We start from the raw sequence: 17,710 nt of genomic DNA, 5'->3' as shown, positions 1-17,710 counted from the left end.
GATGTGGATAAAGCTATAAAACACAGTTATTGATACAAAAGGCAGATTAATTGGGTTCTCTTTATTTTGAAAATGTGAATAATATGACTTACAGGGTACTCAGAAATATACCCAGACACACACACGTACAGACACACCCACAGCGATGAGAAGTCACGTCAGAGATAAAGCTGGGGTCGTATCTTTTTAAATCAAGCCTCCCCAAACAGAACCTGATCTTCCTCCTGCTCTACAAGCTGCATCTCATCCTAGGGTAAGAGGTTTTCAGGAAGGAAGTCCGGTAAATAACAAAGAATTTTAAAGAAATGACGTTGTTAGATTTGAGCCACAGTTTACATTTTTTAAATTACTCTAATGCTTCTTTGACTCTTCATACCTCCAAAGTGGCTTGGCTCTTGCCTTTATTATGCTTCGTTGGCCAGCCACAACGTCACGCAGTTCACTAGCATCACGTACGTCTTCATTTGCTGCCACCTAAGCAAGTCAGTGGCTCCAATACTCTGTATTTGGTCTTCAAGAACAAGCGTAAAACTTTGTAAAGATTAAGTTAGGAAGAACTTACTCTGTGGTCCAAAACAGGAAAAAAAAACAGAATCGGTAGAGAGTAGAAGACATATATTTAAGTATACGCATACTTAAATGGCAGACACCGAGGTGAGTTGCTGAGCCACAGCATGGGATCCAGCCGTAGTGAGCAAGACGGCGGAGCAGTGACTGCTAAGAGCGCCCAGGCAGCCCCGGCTGGCGGAAGGCACGGTGCTCTGTCGTGCCACGTCGCCGGGATTTCAGCAGTGCTCCCCTTCACTGGGAGAGCCCTGTCCCTCCCGGCAGGCAGGCAGCTCCTCTAGCTCTGTGCTGGGGCCGGGGGGGGTTCCTACACTGCCCAATTGCAATACGCTGGCTGAGGCACCATCTCACTCATTCACCCGCCTCCGCTCTGAAACCCCGGCAGTGGCTCCTTCCCTTTCACTCACAGCCACCTCTGACTGCTGAAGCAACAGATGGCTCACCGGGAAACTCGTGGAGGTCTGACGTATGTGAATCCAGCTTGGGGCTACCGGTATCTAAGTGCACGCATTGGCTGACACGGGGAGGACCAAGCAAAGGCACGCTGGCAGGGCTGCACCGCTGGATGGGCTGGGGACCCGGCGTGAGCCGAACCGGCTGGCTGTGGGCGCTCGCAGTACGGCTGAAACACCACAAAACTCGCAGCGCTTTTGACCTAACCAACAGAGCACGAACATGTGGAAACCACTCACCTGCCAGGGAATTCTGCCAGAAAGCACATGCAGAGGGCTCACGAGTCCCTCATTTTCAGAAATGCCAAAAGATGACCAGGTATCTGCATTCCCAGATACACATAGGTACAAAAGAATAAGAAAGCATTATCTAGATTTGGTGGACAGCTTTAACGTACAAAGTACACTTAGAATTTTTAAGGAACATACATCCCAAACTCTTCACATCCAGGCTTGATGTTATAAAGTAGTTTCCCTAAAACAGACATTTTTCTGAGTGTTAGATAGATCCATTCTATTGAACTGCTTAAATTTTGCTTCCTAATAACTCTGTTTTACCTACAAAAGCAATTCTTTCTCAACCCACTGGAGGCTTAAAAAGAATCTTCCCTCCCAGAGAAGTCATTTGTAGCATCCTCCCCAGAAAAGGATGCTGCTAAACATGGCCAGCTGTCTTCAACAGGAAAATACAGTAAGACATGCAACTCATTCTTTTTCTGCTTGCAGATTTACTTGGAGTCATTTAATCAATCTGTCCCTAATGACTGCACCTCATTATTTACCTTGCATCACTTCATTTACCTTTCAAAAAAACTACCAGAACCTTTCAAGTGAATAATTTATTTAAACACTTTTCCTTTCTTTTTTCTTGCCGCCTGTTAATGGCACTCTTGAAAAATGAATACTCTAAAACAAAAGTCCTAAATCACCACGTGAATCAAATAGAATGACCACGAAGTAGCTACATCATGAACAGAAATATATCGCAACACATGGAACCAAGTGAAATGCAGTCTTTCATCTCTAGTGAACCAGTTCAAACCTAATTCAGGTTGGTAAACTGCCACCAGCCACCATTGGCTTCCTGCTCTTCAGTGTCCTGTAGGAAATGAGTTTGTAACTCTCCATTTGATTCCCTTTTGTTGCTCAGATTCCTTCACTGAGTCTTTATGCTCTTCTTTGGCCAGGTCAAAGCCATGGTCCAGATTTTCAAGGCCACAAGTCGTGCTCCATTTCCAGCGCTTACTGCCTCTCTCTCACATTTGAGATGGAGGGATCTCGGAGACCACGTAGGAGAAAGCTAAAACTGCTCAAAACAAACCACTTCTGGCAGAGCAGGAGGGACTAAGGAGCAGCTGCTAAGAGTCAACTGAACTACTTGTGAACCTGACAACTTTCAAGATCTTTCACAAAGATCTTTCTGGCAGAGACTTCCTAGTGCCTTTCCTTCGGTGAGAAAGAAACACCAAAGTCCCAAAAATACACTTAGAAATTGCAAGTTGTAGAATAGCCTCTTTAAGGCACAGACAAAGTCTTTCTAGGTGAAACAGAAGCATGGAAGCCGTTGTGAAATCTGAAAATGGAAATTATATGGGAGGTATTTAAGTACATGGTTCTGGCAATTATGGAAATAGCTAGTGTTGACAGGAATACACTGGGGACCCAGCACTTAAAATCTTGGTGGGAGAAAGATTGGGAACTAAACACACAAATCAATATAGTCTCTACAGAAAGAGAGAATTGTAAGAAAATACACACAGTTCTTGTCCAAACTGTTTATTTTCTATGGCTAGACAGTGGTAATCTCCAGTGCCATCAATTAAGACCTTCATTTTCACAAGCAATGTTTTAAGGAAATGCAAACATTAGGCACAGTTAGAAAAATTAATGGAAGCTGAAACGTAATTTTTGCTGCCAACTTACTTGCACATAAGTGTGCCATCACTTCTCAAAACTGAGTCTATCAGTCTTAAGACAATCCTAAAACTTTATTTATACATACTAAACTACAGATCAGTTACTCTCTCACCCCAAAGAACTCCTTTCTTACAACAAAATGCAGCACTGAGGAAGCAAATATGCAATCTTCTGCATTATAAATATTCATATTAATGCCCACAGCATATTCACACCAACAGAGCTGAAGAGGCCTTACAAACACAAGTATTTAGAAAGCGCCTATAAAACCACTGCTGTGCTCTAGGACTTAGCAGGGTTTTGGCAATTCTTTCTCCACCTTCAATAAATAGTATTTGCTCATTGAAAAATGAACAAGGACTTACAAAATGGTCAAAGTACCTAAACCAAATGCTTAGATTGATTAGATACAGGCATTGAATTGTTTACTAAAATCAGGTCTAAGTATTAAGCCTAAAAAACTCCCCAGATACATATATTTTATTATGAATTTTTAAAAAACTATAGCTTCTAATTTCAAAAAGATATACCTGTGAATAGCCTTTCAGAAAAATATAATTTAAAATGAAAGAAAAAATGTAATTAATGATCTGAAAAAACTTTCCTCTCCTTTCCTCTCAACAAATTTAAGGAATTAAGAAAAAATTTACAGTCTCAAGTCTTACTTTCCTGGCATCTGTCTTTCTGTTTCAGAACTTCAGCATTATTTCAATAAAGGTTGAGAAAACTGGTATTTAGTTCTCTCTGACATCAAAAGCTACATTACAGACATGACAGCACTCGTATACTTTACTATGCAACACAAAAAACGGATGGATGAATCAACTGCCTGTAAAATATGTCAGACCGACATCCACGCAGACTGAAGCCCTCTTCTCTGTAGAGAACAAGCACGGTGCACAATGACGATACAAGCTTCTTCTCAAACCATGTCTCCCCATACACTCCAGCTATACTCTGGAAGGAACAAGAGCAGTAGTTTCTCAGTAACGGGGAATTACGTTGCTGGTAACGGCAATTCAGTTCTGCGCTTGTAATGCCCAAACACAAATAAGCCGCATCAACAAGTGGGAGGGGAAGCGGGAGGAGAATGAGAGAAAGAAAATGCAGCTGAAAACAGGGGGTAAACTGCAGCAGGAGGTTCCACGGTGATGCACACCAATCTGCCGTCCGACGGTGTCAGGGGATTTAGAAACAGCAGATCAGAGGCAGTCCCTGGCACAAAGCTGCACAAAAGGAGCGAGGGACATGCCAGAGCAGCAGGAAAAAGAATGCATTAAAATCTCCAGACAAATAATATTTTTTCTTTTCCTTTCTTTGATAACCTGCACAGAGGGCATTTAAAATAAAAAAATACTCATCAGATTGTCTCTGGCATGATACACTCCACCAGCACTACTTAATTAATCAAGTGTATTGCTCTTTTCCACACTATGACTTCCTTTGACCTTTCTCTTTTTTTGACTATTTTGTTTTCTAATTCTGCCCCTCCTTTTCATGAATGTTAGTGATCACAAAATATATTGAGAGTGACAGACAGTAAACATTACTGGAGGCTGTTGCACTTGGACTGCGATGTGGATGATCATCCGGAGGCTGGTATACAAACTCAGAGTTAGAAGGTCACTCGAATACCCATCCCTCCAATGATCAACACTTTTGAAAAACAACCTCTGAAATCAAAATCTAACACCAAGAGTATTTCACAATAATTTCCATTTCTATTCCAGCAGCGGTAATGAAACTTTCATTTCAGAGAACAAAAGTCATAAAACAGAGTATGTTGTCAAGTGTGACAGTAGATGCTGGGGCTTTGAAAGCATGGGAAAAAACACCCCATTCCCTAACATCACAAGTACAGGTGAGAGACACGCAGAAAAAGACAGACGGAGAGTCAGTCTAAAAAGGCACAAAGAGATTTGATCACTAATCAGAGACAGAAACCCATCTGAGAGTCACAACTGTCTCTGCAGGCTCTGAAAGACAGAATTAAATTGGCTTAGTACTATATTCAAAAATGAATTTAATTAGCTGACATTAAGCAGGATAAGTTTGCCGTACCATGTTGCTCTGACAAGCTGTCTCCAGAAGGGTAAGTGGAAGGTAAAATCTTATTTTTCAGGATGAGATTACAGCCACGCACTGAGACAGAAGGTAATGGCGCATCTGCTGAAGGCAGCTTAGATTTGGTGCTGGACATTTCATCTCGCACTATAGAAGGATAGTATGTGATAGATGAGCCAGAAGTGCAAGTTTCAGATTCTGCACATTTATTCATACGGCTGTGCAGCTTCATCTCTTTCTGATGTTGCCACATACATAAAAGGCCTCAGTATAACCTCTGCCAGGAGTTTTTTCTTCAGCTTCTCTCAGTCAGAGCTGTCCCCTGGAAAGACTGCAATACCCTAGGTGCAATTTATTTATTTATTTTTGTTTGTATGAGAGCATGTTGGTCCTTAGTTCGAAAAATGAGGTCTGTGCGGGAGGCAGTTTCTGTGCTAACCTGGTGGGCCACCAGATCCGCCAGCTGCTGCGCACCTATCATCTGATTTATAGGGTCACCTACAGCACCCCTGCTCTGCTCCCAGCGTCTACCAAGACTTCTGCCTTCTTCTTTACATGGCATACAACCTACGCGTCACGGTGCAGCCTGAAAGCAGAGTGGCAGTGGTTGACAGAATAAAGTAGACAGAAACTACGGCCGTAATCTAGAGGCAGATAGTGACAACTGAAGAATCGATGGTAAAATGCATAGGAAATCCAAATTAAATGTTTCCCCGAGGAAGACTTGGAAGAAATGGAATAACACATTTCAAAGCAAGAGTCCCATACATATGAGACTTAACAAGCCTCGCCTTCTCATGCCTCCTATTTAACGATAAATTCAGTTCTGGGGAAAGGCATCTCACTGTCGGTGCTAGAAATTCTGCTTATTTGCAAAGCAGGTGCATGCATCCCAGGCCGTGACCAGGGAAGCTATTGCTCGCATCACTTATATTAATGTCTCAGCTCTGTCACACCAGAACCAAGCCAGATTTACCAGGCAAGACAGACAGGCTTTGACCATCCCATTAGCAAGTCATTAGGGAGGTGTTCCTCCATCACATGACACAGCTGCACAGCAATATAAGCTCTCAATTTAGGCTGGCAGTGCCCTCTTCCTCCTCAACTCCTCTCACCAGGACCGTATTTAGACTGTGTGACCTTGTGTAGCAGTTCGCAGATTTTAAGAGCCAGCACAACACACAGCATGCCCTTCTCTGGCACCACATTAATCACCCTACTTTAATGACTTCTTCTGATAAACCACCCTGCGTACCTAACCGTCCTCCCCAGCGGCTGCATCTAGACCAATAAATTAAACGTGCCCTTTCCCATACCCTGCCACTGTGTAATCCACTAGCAGAGACAAAGCCACTGAGAACATCAGCTGGCAGTTAGGGGTGAAAACCAGCAGGGAACAAGAGACCCCAGTTTTACTAGCCATTTGATGGGTGACCTTGAATCTCTCAGTCTATGTTTTCTCATAGTTACAGAGAATAATCGTATTTCTCTTCAGCTATACCGAGAACCTCAGATACAAGATACTACTTATTACCGGTATGTACCTACACCACCTATTACTATATATAACTACAGGTAAGAACTGCCTTCAACTAAACAAATGTAGCTACAAACAGAGAGCATATGATTTTGTAGTATTAATTCTTAATTATTTCACTTTCTTCCAGGAAACTCAAGTCCACAGCTGAGCACGAATAAAGACACAGGATCTTTACGATAAGAAAAGCAAAACAATGGCCTGACATGACCTAACGAAAGCACAGGATACTACCCCCCCAGGGTAGAAATCTCCTTATTCCAAAACTTCCTTTCAAGTGCTCTGAATATGTTACTAGACAAAGAAACAAGAAATTCACTTTTACAAGGCAGTGACATTTTTTAAAATAGTGGCATCTGACATTATTCCATAAACCTTCCCCAAAATCAATGTGCTTTATGTCAGATGGAACCTTTAAGCCTCAGAATAAAACAAATTTAGGTCTGAATCGCAACACAGATACATGTAATAAACTTTAAATACGTCAAAAGCTTCGCTGGAAAAAGGTTTGCTGAAGGTTTAACATGGAGCTAAAGGCTCACACAGTATCGCAAGATTGACCTCTGTGCTGCTAAGCGATGTATGGTGCTGGGAGTGCTACCAGCTCATAGGACTTGAGAAACAGATTGAGCTCTTCGCTGCCACAGATTCCATATCTGACCATGGAGGGCATCTCACAATCTGTCTCTTTGATCCCTGTGATAACATTTCTTTCCTCTCTTTATCTTCATCTATCAGATACTACATTGTAAATTCCGCGTGTCTGAGGATGTAAAGGCAAGGAAGCCTACATCTTCATAGAAGCCTTTAGACGTTACTACAGGGGAAATAAGTCACCGTAATAAAAAAATCACTCATATCACACAATTCCAACATTTTACCATTTTCACACAGCTTCCTATCCGGAAAGTATTCTCAAAGGAATAAATTCTGCCTTCCTCCCAAGATCTCTTTTGTAGCCTTCTTTCCTATATAAAAAAAACCTGCAATCACACACTGTGTGTTAATGTCACGCCTGTGTCTGTCTTGTCTTCCCCTAATAATTTCTCCAAAGACATTTAACAAAGAGGTAGCAATCTCAGAATTACTCAGTTGCCAGAACCTCCTTCCGATTCCAACTTGTGCTCAAAGAGACAAGAGAGAAGATGATCAGCGTCCGCATTAAGGGAAAAACCTTCCATGTTGATTCATAAGACAGCGCAGAATCCACAGATAAAATAGATGTACGGAGATGCAAAACTGCTGAAAGCTGAAGTTCACAACTACAGGTGCACCCATATGGCTAAATAGAAGTGGGAAAGGAAGCAAGTTTGAGCACTGCAGCACACTGCTTGAAAGCTCGCCTTCTGCGTGTTTTTGGACCACTCCAGCCGCCTCCTCAGAAGACAAGTCTGCTGTCAGGAGGGCTGCCTTAGCAGTGCGGATGTGACCTAGCCAGTGCGACCTGGCCGTCAGTTCAAGCGCCAGTCCTTTGCTTCCTTTTACACAGCAGCCCAAACACAGCCAGGGACTGCATCCAAAAGACAGGCACCTACAGGAAGCTGGGGTTCATGATTTCTGCCGCACACCGAAAAAATGGAGGTGTTTTCTATTGCATCTGGTGGGTGCCGTACTGAAGGAGCAGAAAACTAGGGGAGTGGGAAGGTTCGCAAATACACACACGTACCACTGCCTCACAGCGACGCCTCGATGACCTTCTGTCCCACCACTCTTCCATCTTTGACCTGAATTTGAATGTCGGTGCTGTAAGTCAAGACGTATAAAAGCACTGACTGGGCGATATCCCTGCTAGAGCTGTTCCTGGAGTTAGGCTTTGCTGCCCAGCGCGCGGCTGCTTCAGACCGAGTGCCCAGCCCTCCCCGTGGCCCCCTGCCTGCTTCCATGTCCCTCCATGCCGGGCACTCCCAAATAGTCTCTTCTGAGTCTTGTGTTATTGCTACAAAGATCTACTACTGCAGACATCGGTTTGCTTTCTATACATCCTATACCCAGTACTCATTATACATTTAAAAACAGTAACCCGTGCACAATTCCAAACTTCAAAGCCTTTACATTCAGGGGACAAATCAATAAACAGCAGATACAGTTTATTTTATAGAAATATATAACACCCAGAAAGAGTTGTGAAAATGCTCGCTGCTTTACAATTCTCTACCCACAAATGTTCAAGACTGAAATTCGGTAACAGAAAGGTCCGTGACATCTCTAGGCTTCTTTGAAAGTATCAGGTAAATACTGGACAACATACGACCATACCAGAACTCCACAGCTACATTAATTATATCTTCCTTTCAGTGGTCTGCCTTAAGTCCTTTTCATCTGCTGTTTCCACCAATGTTTTATCCCGAGACCTTCCTCCCACATTCCAGCAGCATTGCAACAGGGGTCCTACCAACTGCTTGTCTAAAACTGAACTACTCTTATTTAATGTCCTGATAAACAGAGGAACACAGTGTTGCCCTTTGATCCAAGCATTTAAATTCAGGAGCTAGTTATTCCCTCGCTGAAGTCTGAAATCTGTCAGTCGCTCTGTGTGGGGTTATCCCTAGTCCAAATCTTGTCCTCAAAATCTTTCTATATGGGGAGAAACCTTCTGTATCAGGACCTTCCTCTGAGTGATTCACCTCCCTTATCTAATCCCAGAAAGTGACCTCTCCAAGACTGGGAATCTGTGAACGGACATTGATGGGCCACACACTAACCTGTTAAGGAATGGCTCCTGCCGAACGCTCCCCCATCAGGGACCTTCCGTTTCCAAGGGGATGGCTTCAGGAGAGGTACCGTTCAACTGAATCCCTGGAAATACTAAATCGTTGAAGAGAGACTGGGATAAGAGTCTAGGTTTTAGGTATTGGAAACAGAAGTCCTGGTAAGATGAGCTGTTTAGCAGATAATTAACCACACGCAGTGAAGGCTTTTGTGTTCTTCATACTGGGGAACAACTGAACGAGACTGGTCACCTCCCAACAGAGATGCTGCTCTAATATTGAGCATGAATCCTTACAGGGGACTGACGAGGAATAGAGACAGGTGTCAGCACTGAATTTCTCATGAACAGAGGTCTACGGCCTAGCTATCCAACCATCATGAGATGGACAGTTTGAGTTTCTGATCTATATCTCACTGGGAGAAGGCTACGAAGCTCCCATCGCCTGAGTGTCTACCATGGAGTTTTCCAGCGAGGACACAGTGCGGTATTTGAAAAATCCTGAAGCCCTCAGTGAGAAGCTACTGCTTGGAAAACAGTGGGAGAAAAGCCACGAAGCTGTAACAGATGTAAATACACACACACACGAGCACACCCCTGAGTACTCATTACGGTTGCAAAGAAAACCTTGCAAACCTGAAACGATATGATATTGTCTCTCTAGTTCTGTCACAATTGGCTGTTTTACCAAAATGTAACAACAAAACTAAAATAAACAAGACAGATGAACTTACTGCTGCCCTGTGGAAAAGCAGTGTATCTGCCAAGAAATATGTTTGTGCTACTGCCACTGCAACACAGAAAAGTATGATCAGCAGCAGGTGAATTATGATCAGCAGCACTGGAATTATAATCTTATTTTTGCTGTAAAAATTAAAAAAACAATTAAAAATTGCTACATTTTGTTACACATCACATATTTGTGTCACAAATTATATTAAAACGTATATAGACATTGGAGATACTTCAAATATACTGTGTAATGAAAAATATGAAGAAACAACTCTTAAAGTAATTTATTACTTATTCCCACACTTGATAAGAAAAAACTATTATATCAATTTATTTATTTTGTACTATCAAAAGCATCTTATTTTGAAAGCGGTAATTTCTTTCCATCACCAGTTTGTAAGCATCCTGCTTCCACTTTTGCAGTTTAGGTAACTCCGAGTTTCATCTGTTGGTGGGAGGGAAAAGATCTGAGTGGCTAGAAGTAAGTGCAACTACAAGAAAGGGCTTGTAGTTGAAAGACAGATGACAGCAGGATGGAACACGTAACCAGAATATTTTAGAAGTCTAAAATTTTTCTTCTTATTGATATAATATGGACAACAGATGGGTTTTTAAATGCAGCTCTTGGTACAACTTTGCATGTGAGAAGGAAAATAATTTGGAGTTCATGGGAACAGGAGCAGATTGTTCTGTGGATCCAGTTGGTGCCATTCTACAGCCTTAAACTCTGCAAAATACTGTAAGCAGAACAGCAGGAGTCCCAAAATTCCCCACGCTGGCTCCAGCTCAATAAGCCATTTCTATTCATAAAGTATATAAGCATATACTTAACTTCAGGAGCATGTGTGGGACCCAGTGATTTCACTACGTCTTCAGAATCTGCCCGAAATTAAAGTTGCACTTAGGGGTTTTGCTAAGTAAGCACCAGATACATCTGGCAGGTATTTACGGGCTTCTCTTTTCACTGGGTCTGTGTGGTATGTTTTCCACCTGCCATAGCATTTTCTTCATTTGCTAAGCAATGTGCTCATCAAACTGGCAAAGATGGGCCTAGCCGCACGTAGGAGGCATCCAAGCAACAAAAGTTGCCGGGCAGAGGACAAGACAAGCAGACAGGACTGTGAACAGGCAGGACATCCTCCCGAGTACACCAGAAGCATCGCTGACCACACTGAGGAAAACAAGACAAGCAGTATCGAGAGCATAAGTTTAATTACTTTAATTACTTAAATTCTTCCTGTTTAAGTCTTAAACTAGCAAACGGGAAAAAAAAAACCTGTGGGAGAGAGAAGACAAGGCCACTGGTGGTCTGCCTTCTCTCGCTGGTGAGGTCGAAGCCTGACCACTGTGACCCGGGCAGCTGGGAGCTGCCGGGCACCGCAGTCCCCTGGCATTGCCCGCTCTCAGCCACTGGAATACGGTTGTGAAAGACTATGAGCTCTGTGCATGTGGCAATGATGATTAACATTTTCTCAGAAATGTCCCTTAGTGAGAAGTATGTGTTGCTAATGAGTGGACATGGTAAAGGTTACGTGTACTGTGTAAAACCGGCCCCATCTGCAGGTCTCCTGAACACTCCCACTGCCACCGCTGACATTTACAGAGCTCAGTCACAACATCCCGAATCAGGAGGAAAAGCAGAGCAACTATGTTCTCTTCAGATGCAGAGGGACAGACCATCACCTGGCATAAATCGGGGTGGCTTCCAGGCTGTCCATGGTGCCAAACTGATTCGCATCTCCCAAAGGTTTAGCGCAGGCGAGGCTGAGAGCATCCCTGTGGGCACTCTGCTGATTTAGGAAGCGCTGGTGTGCCCTATAGACCCCCAAACATTTTGTAGTGTTCCCACTAGCTATCTTAAGCAAGACTTTGCGCAGGCAGTTACTCTTTCCATTGCCCAGGTACTTCAAAATGCAAATTTCACAAAGTTGCACAAAGCCAGAGTAAAATCTGGATGTTCTGCATTGCCCACATGCACTCACTCAACAGCAGAAGTATCTCTTCCCTCCACTCTGCAAAGCTGCTACTCACTCTAACACTCACCGTAATACAATGTCTAACATTACAAATTTCCACCTTGAATTTTACCAATTTGTTTGGGAAGAAAATTTACCCTTTCTTCTTCTAAACACAGCATTTAACATCTGGATCCAGGACTATGCATGCTGCCCTTCTCTAACGCCTTAGCTGCTGACTGTGCCTTAGTTGGGCTATTTTCACTCTTAAGTAAAGGAGACAGAACTGGACTCCAGAGCAGCATCTAGCCTGACTTCTGTGATGACTTGTATGATCTTTAATAGCGTAAATACTGTGAGCAGAGGTGCTCATAGCAAATAGCGCAACTATTGATCGGTCTGAGAATGGTCACTTAAAAACAGACACACAAACAAAAAAAAAAATTAAGGTTCAAATCCCGCAGTCAGTTTTAGCACAAAACCCCTATTGGCTCCCTACGGATCAATAGCAGAATACAGCATCTGTCTACATGACATCTCTGTAAAATAAGGAAGTGGAACTGACACAAAGAGAATACTGCACAACAATGGTATTTTTGTGCCTAACTCATATTTGTGAATATAATTCACATGAAAATCAGTGTAAGGTGTTGTGAATCTTACCCCAAACTCATGAACTGTGTAGCAGAACCAGGAACTGAACCGATGGGTATTAAGTCCCCGCCCAGCCTGCTAATCACTAGACCATATTTCCTTAGGTAGTGAATTACAGTAAATACGTCAAGTCAGCTGTGTACTGTTGAGCTTGTGTGATCACACATCACAGACAGTAAAACACGCCACCATAAACTAAAAGGTATATTCCATGCATATGACACTGTTATTTCTAGTTTCGATGCAAAGCATTCAAATTCCAAGTGCAAATGTGTGAATTAAAAGCAGTTTTACAGGTGAAATAAAACATACATTGAAGCAGGAAGTGTTATTCTAGTTTTCAGAGTATCTTTAAAAAATGGTTATAAGAAATTGTCATTACCATTTTGAATCTACAAGAATGACACATCAGCGGAAATGAAAAATTTCCTTTCTCACTAATGCAACCAGGCACCTTACTGCAGTACGCCAGCAAAACTGACTTGCTACAGAAGGAATTGAACGGGCACAGCCACAACAGAAAGGATTTTAATCTACAAGCGCTGCACTGTGGAAAGCAACTGCTCAAGCAAGCATGTTCCATGCAAATAAACCAAATCTTTCATGCCACACTTACTTACAAATTCCATTCACAAAGGAAAGTCTTGCTACAAACATCCCCAAAGTTTGGGAAGGTTCAAAGCCAGGGTCAGCACACATATTTTTGGATGGTGAAACAAGTTCTCCACAATACAGAAGTGTGTTGTATTGGTGCTTCCAAAGAAACATGTACCGTGGCAACACCACTACGGTGTTGAGCTCACCCTGGTAAGGCTGATGGTGCCTTCAACCCACGCCCACAGCTAGTCTTGTCTACGACTGCACAAAAGCTTTTGCTTCTCATCCCCACAAGCAGCGGAGCCATCACGACTCGTGAACCGTCTCTCCCAAAGCAGCGGCACATTCACAGGGGACAGGCTGTGGGGTAGCAGGACTGCAACAAGCACAACTACAGGAACCAGGCAAACGCTCTGAAATCCATTCCTGTGACGAGGAGCTAAGACCATGAACGCACTCAGGTTACATGTTATACAAAGTTCGGTATTACCTAAAGGCTGATTTCACACACACAATAGCTTTGGGGAGGCAACAAAATGTGCTTCAGCAAGACAACCTGGAGAAAGTGTGGCCACTGCATGGCTCCAGAGATCATACCAAGGCATATAGTGTAACCAGAGTTAAGAGAAAGTAAGCCTGCAATAATGAGAAGATTTTATTAAAACTCTCCCGTCTTAATCTATTCAGAATAAAACTTTGTTTTTATCAGCCTAACTATACATTTGGGTTTTTTCTTGAAAAAACGCTTCAATCTGCTACGAGAAGTCTTCTTGCAGATGGACTGGTAATGAAATACAAATAGAACATTAAATATGAAAAATGTAATGCACAAGGTATTTTTCTCCTTTCCTTATTTAATCTTAATTTGCACCTAGTCATTTTCATGCCGAGCATCTCATGTAGTTAAATAATTAGTGTAAATTAAATTTCACCTTTTTTTAACTGGCAAAAATGGTGAAACTGAGTTGGTAACTATTTCAAGTTTTGCTGCAATACGGGAACAACTTGATAACCTGAAGACACTTCAGGGTTTGAACAGACAAGATACACAGGCTTTTAACAAAAGCAAGGAAAATGGAACAACTGTGGACAGCAACTTGCAGGGCAAGAAATCCCTCTCTGCAGAGTGTTATGACCGGGACTATTAACCTCTGAAGATCTATTCAAGGACCTCAGGACGTGAGAGGTTTACTCCTGAGCAAGCCACTGCCTGCACACACATGCAGATACACCCCCTCCCTGCCTGTGCATCAGTGTCACTCATGGCAATTACTTTCTTTCACCTGGCAGCCACACACTCACCCTACTCTGCTCACTCAGATCACACTGATTTAAACAGAAATTCCACCAGAAATCAAGGCCAGCCCACACCTCCCCCGGGAGACAGTGAACAACCCTTGCTCCTCCTGGGCGCCGAGCCCAGCAGCGCCCATCTGCCGTGGCTCCTGCCGGTGCGCACCGCCAGCCTGTGCATCAGTGTCACTCATGGCAATTACTTTCTTTCACCTGGCAGCCACACACTCACCCTACTCTGCTCACTCAGATCACACTGATTTAAACAGAAATTCCACCAGAAATCAAGGCCAGCCCACACCTCCCCCGGGAGACAGTGAACAACCCTTGCTCCTCCTGGGCGCCGAGCCCAGCAGCGCCCATCTGCCGTGGCCGCCCCCCCCCCCCCCCCAGCCACGGCTCACACCCTGGCTCACACCCCGGGAGCCCTCAGCCCACCCCCGTTCACCCCCCAGTGAAGGCCTGCAGGCACAGGCTCTCACCAGACAACATAACGCAGCAGGCAGCCACCACAACCTCCTTTGCAGCTATGCCCATCCCATAGACTGTACAAAAATGTGGGGTGAAAACTCCTGTGACCCCCACGGTGCTCCCTCCTACCCTCCTGGTCTTACAAGTCTCGGCTCTTAGCAAAACCACAAGGACTTCTCATCCAAAAGAGCAAGGGGAATTCAAGTAAAGGACACTCAGACCCTCCTAATTAACCACATTGGAAAATTGCACTCATGCTATTATTGACAGTGTGCACAGAAATTTCAATAATTTTATATGATGCCCCTACATAATATTCATCCACATTAAGAAAATCATGGAGTTGCAGAAAAGACATTACTATTAGCCAGTCAACAACCACTACGGAGTCAGAAGTAAAGCGTAAAGCATTTGATGAGCTCTATATTTGGTTATAATCATGCAGATTCAGGAAAAGGTCTTTCTCCACCTACAAGATCTTGGTGTCCTTATATGCCACTACTTAGATCCCCGGCTTCTACGTTGTAACAGTAACACGTGACTACACAAAACTAAGTCAATTCAGTACAATAAATGAAAATTCTCCTGAAGACTGAAATTTAAGTTTTCATAAAAAGCAAGTTCCTCCTGAAGGATGTTGCACTGACAGTCCAAGAGAAATCCTGCATTTGTTTGGAAAATAAGGACATAATGAGAGCAACACGGTCCACTTCCTTATAGTGCCTTTTCGACACCCCTTGGCCATGACCTGAATGGCCTCCTGTGTGAGAAAATACATGTTTCCCTCTCTGCTTGCTCATCTCCTCTTCTCCCTGCTGAGATTATCAGCAACGGTGCTAGCTACAGAAGCGACTTACAGATGTAACTGTTTCTCATTGTAACACCTCAGCTGTCGTCTGGACTAACCCATAATCCGCCACTGTGTACATATGCACATACAGTAGTATATAAGAGAAGACCATCAATATCAGCACTCATTTTTGAATATTTGTTGTTAGTAACAATAAAATCTCAAAATACAGTAGTTAATAACCCTAGGCCACTGTTTACAGCTATTTCACCTATAGGTGAAAGGAAGGGAAAATACAGAATTATTTGGTCAAAACAAGACAGAGCAGAACAGTTTGAAGGGGAATTCAGGAGCACTAAACCATTCCTTTCCTAAAAAGTCATTATTCCCACTCCTTTACTAAAGACCTGTTATTCTCATGCCTTTATTTCCTAATATTATTATTTAATATTTGTATCTACACCACCAATGCAAAAGGTCATCCCAGGCTTAACAACTCAGCATGACTTTGAAGATCAAAACCGAGAAACAGCAGAGAAAATTGTCAAGGAAATATTATTAAATGAACATTTAACTTAAAATCAATTGCTTTTATTCCAACGCATTCATATAATTACTTGCTTCCCCTTTTCCATAAACTGGTTGTAACATCCCTTGAGACAGGGGATTATTGTAGTATATACTTGCCTAATGACCCTATAGGGGCATATTTAAAAGAAGAAAAGAGATTTATATAACACTTTATAGGGGCAATCACAGCTCATCAGCAAAAACAACGGCGGGGGGCGGGGGGTGGTGGAGGGGGGGTGGAATTTGGCATGCACATATACAAAACCCTCCAAGGACTGCACATGCCTGAGCAAATTCACTCTTCTGTCTGCTAAACATTTCCATCCCAAGACTTTGTTTCAAGACACATCCTCATCATGAATAGCTGGACCTCGTCTGTACGGCTGAGAGTACCAACACACAGCATTTCATTTCAATACCCAGTCATATCCTACTCCGCAAAAGGTTGAGTGCCATTATTTCTTTGCCTATCTTGCTTTTCCCTGCTTGCAAGCATCTCGCCAGGCATGATTCATGTTACATAACTCCAGCTTGTTAAAAACAACAGTTATTTAGCTAGGTAGTGTGATAGATTAATGAGGTAAAGCCAGAACTTGCTCATTACAGAACCCAGACAAAAGCCGCTCCTCAAATAATATGCCTATGTAACATTAAACAAATGAATAAGCAACTGCACCAGCACTGTTTACATTCAAAGTTAATTAAATCTTTCAAATTCAAGATACTGTGCTCTAGACTACTCAGTGCCCCTTCGCACACCACAATATGCAAACTCCCCAGTGCATATGCGTTTTATTTTTTAAAAGAGTGACCCGCCCCCCCAATCATTAGAGAAAAACAGTTGAATATTGAACCAATTAATTTCACTTGCAAGAACGCTGTATTGCTTTAATGTTTTGGCTGACTTTGATGAGACAAAATCCTCCTCCCTGAGTTAGCTGCAAAATGCTTGTGTTTCTCAAAAACCATTCTTACTCATATCCCTGTTTTGGTCACGAACCATAAAAGCAGCAGCCGGAGAGGGTTAAACAGGTTTCCTGTCAATGCTCTGCAAGAAGCAAGCCTCCGTATTCCAACAAGGCAAAGAAATCTGTTCAGGCCCTGTATATTCAGCATTATTCAGCACTATTGGGACCGTATTCCAGGATCCCTGAATGCCCACCTGACAGTGTGTCCTCTATATTATGCAAGTGATGTAGTCTCTCCAAGGCAAATCATCACCTGACCATCCTGGTCTTTGCAGCTGAGCTGTATCCAGTGACATGCTCTGTGGAGCAAGCCATTGCCACATAACTGTATTCTCTTCTCAGTGACTTCTCCAAGGGGAAAGAAAAAAAAAAAAATTAAAACGCTTGTGTTTCTGGCATCGCCACCACAGCAGAGCAATAGAGAGGCTATCGGCTG

General features: G+C 43.0%; 1 protein-coding gene across 1 annotated transcript in view; it reads right to left on the bottom strand.

Annotated features, from left to right (window-relative positions):
• The window catches only part of HIVEP2 (human immunodeficiency virus type I enhancer binding protein 2), a 130,982-nt gene extending 113,446 nt beyond the window's left edge, over positions 1–17,536 (bottom strand). Inside the window, exon 1 of the mRNA XM_019472638.1 lies at positions 17,469–17,536. The gene's annotated coding sequence lies outside the window, so the exon portion shown is untranslated. The remainder of the gene's footprint in view (positions 1–17,468) is intronic.
• Positions 17,537–17,710: the final 174 nt, after the last annotated feature.

The sequence above is a fragment of the Aptenodytes forsteri genome, unplaced genomic scaffold (genome assembly GCF_000699145.1).
Source record: "Aptenodytes forsteri isolate BGI_AS27 unplaced genomic scaffold, ASM69914v1 Scaffold82, whole genome shotgun sequence".
NCBI classification, from domain to species: Eukaryota; Metazoa; Chordata; class Aves; order Sphenisciformes; family Spheniscidae; genus Aptenodytes; species Aptenodytes forsteri.
This window is presented reverse-complemented; position numbering and strand designations above follow the sequence as displayed.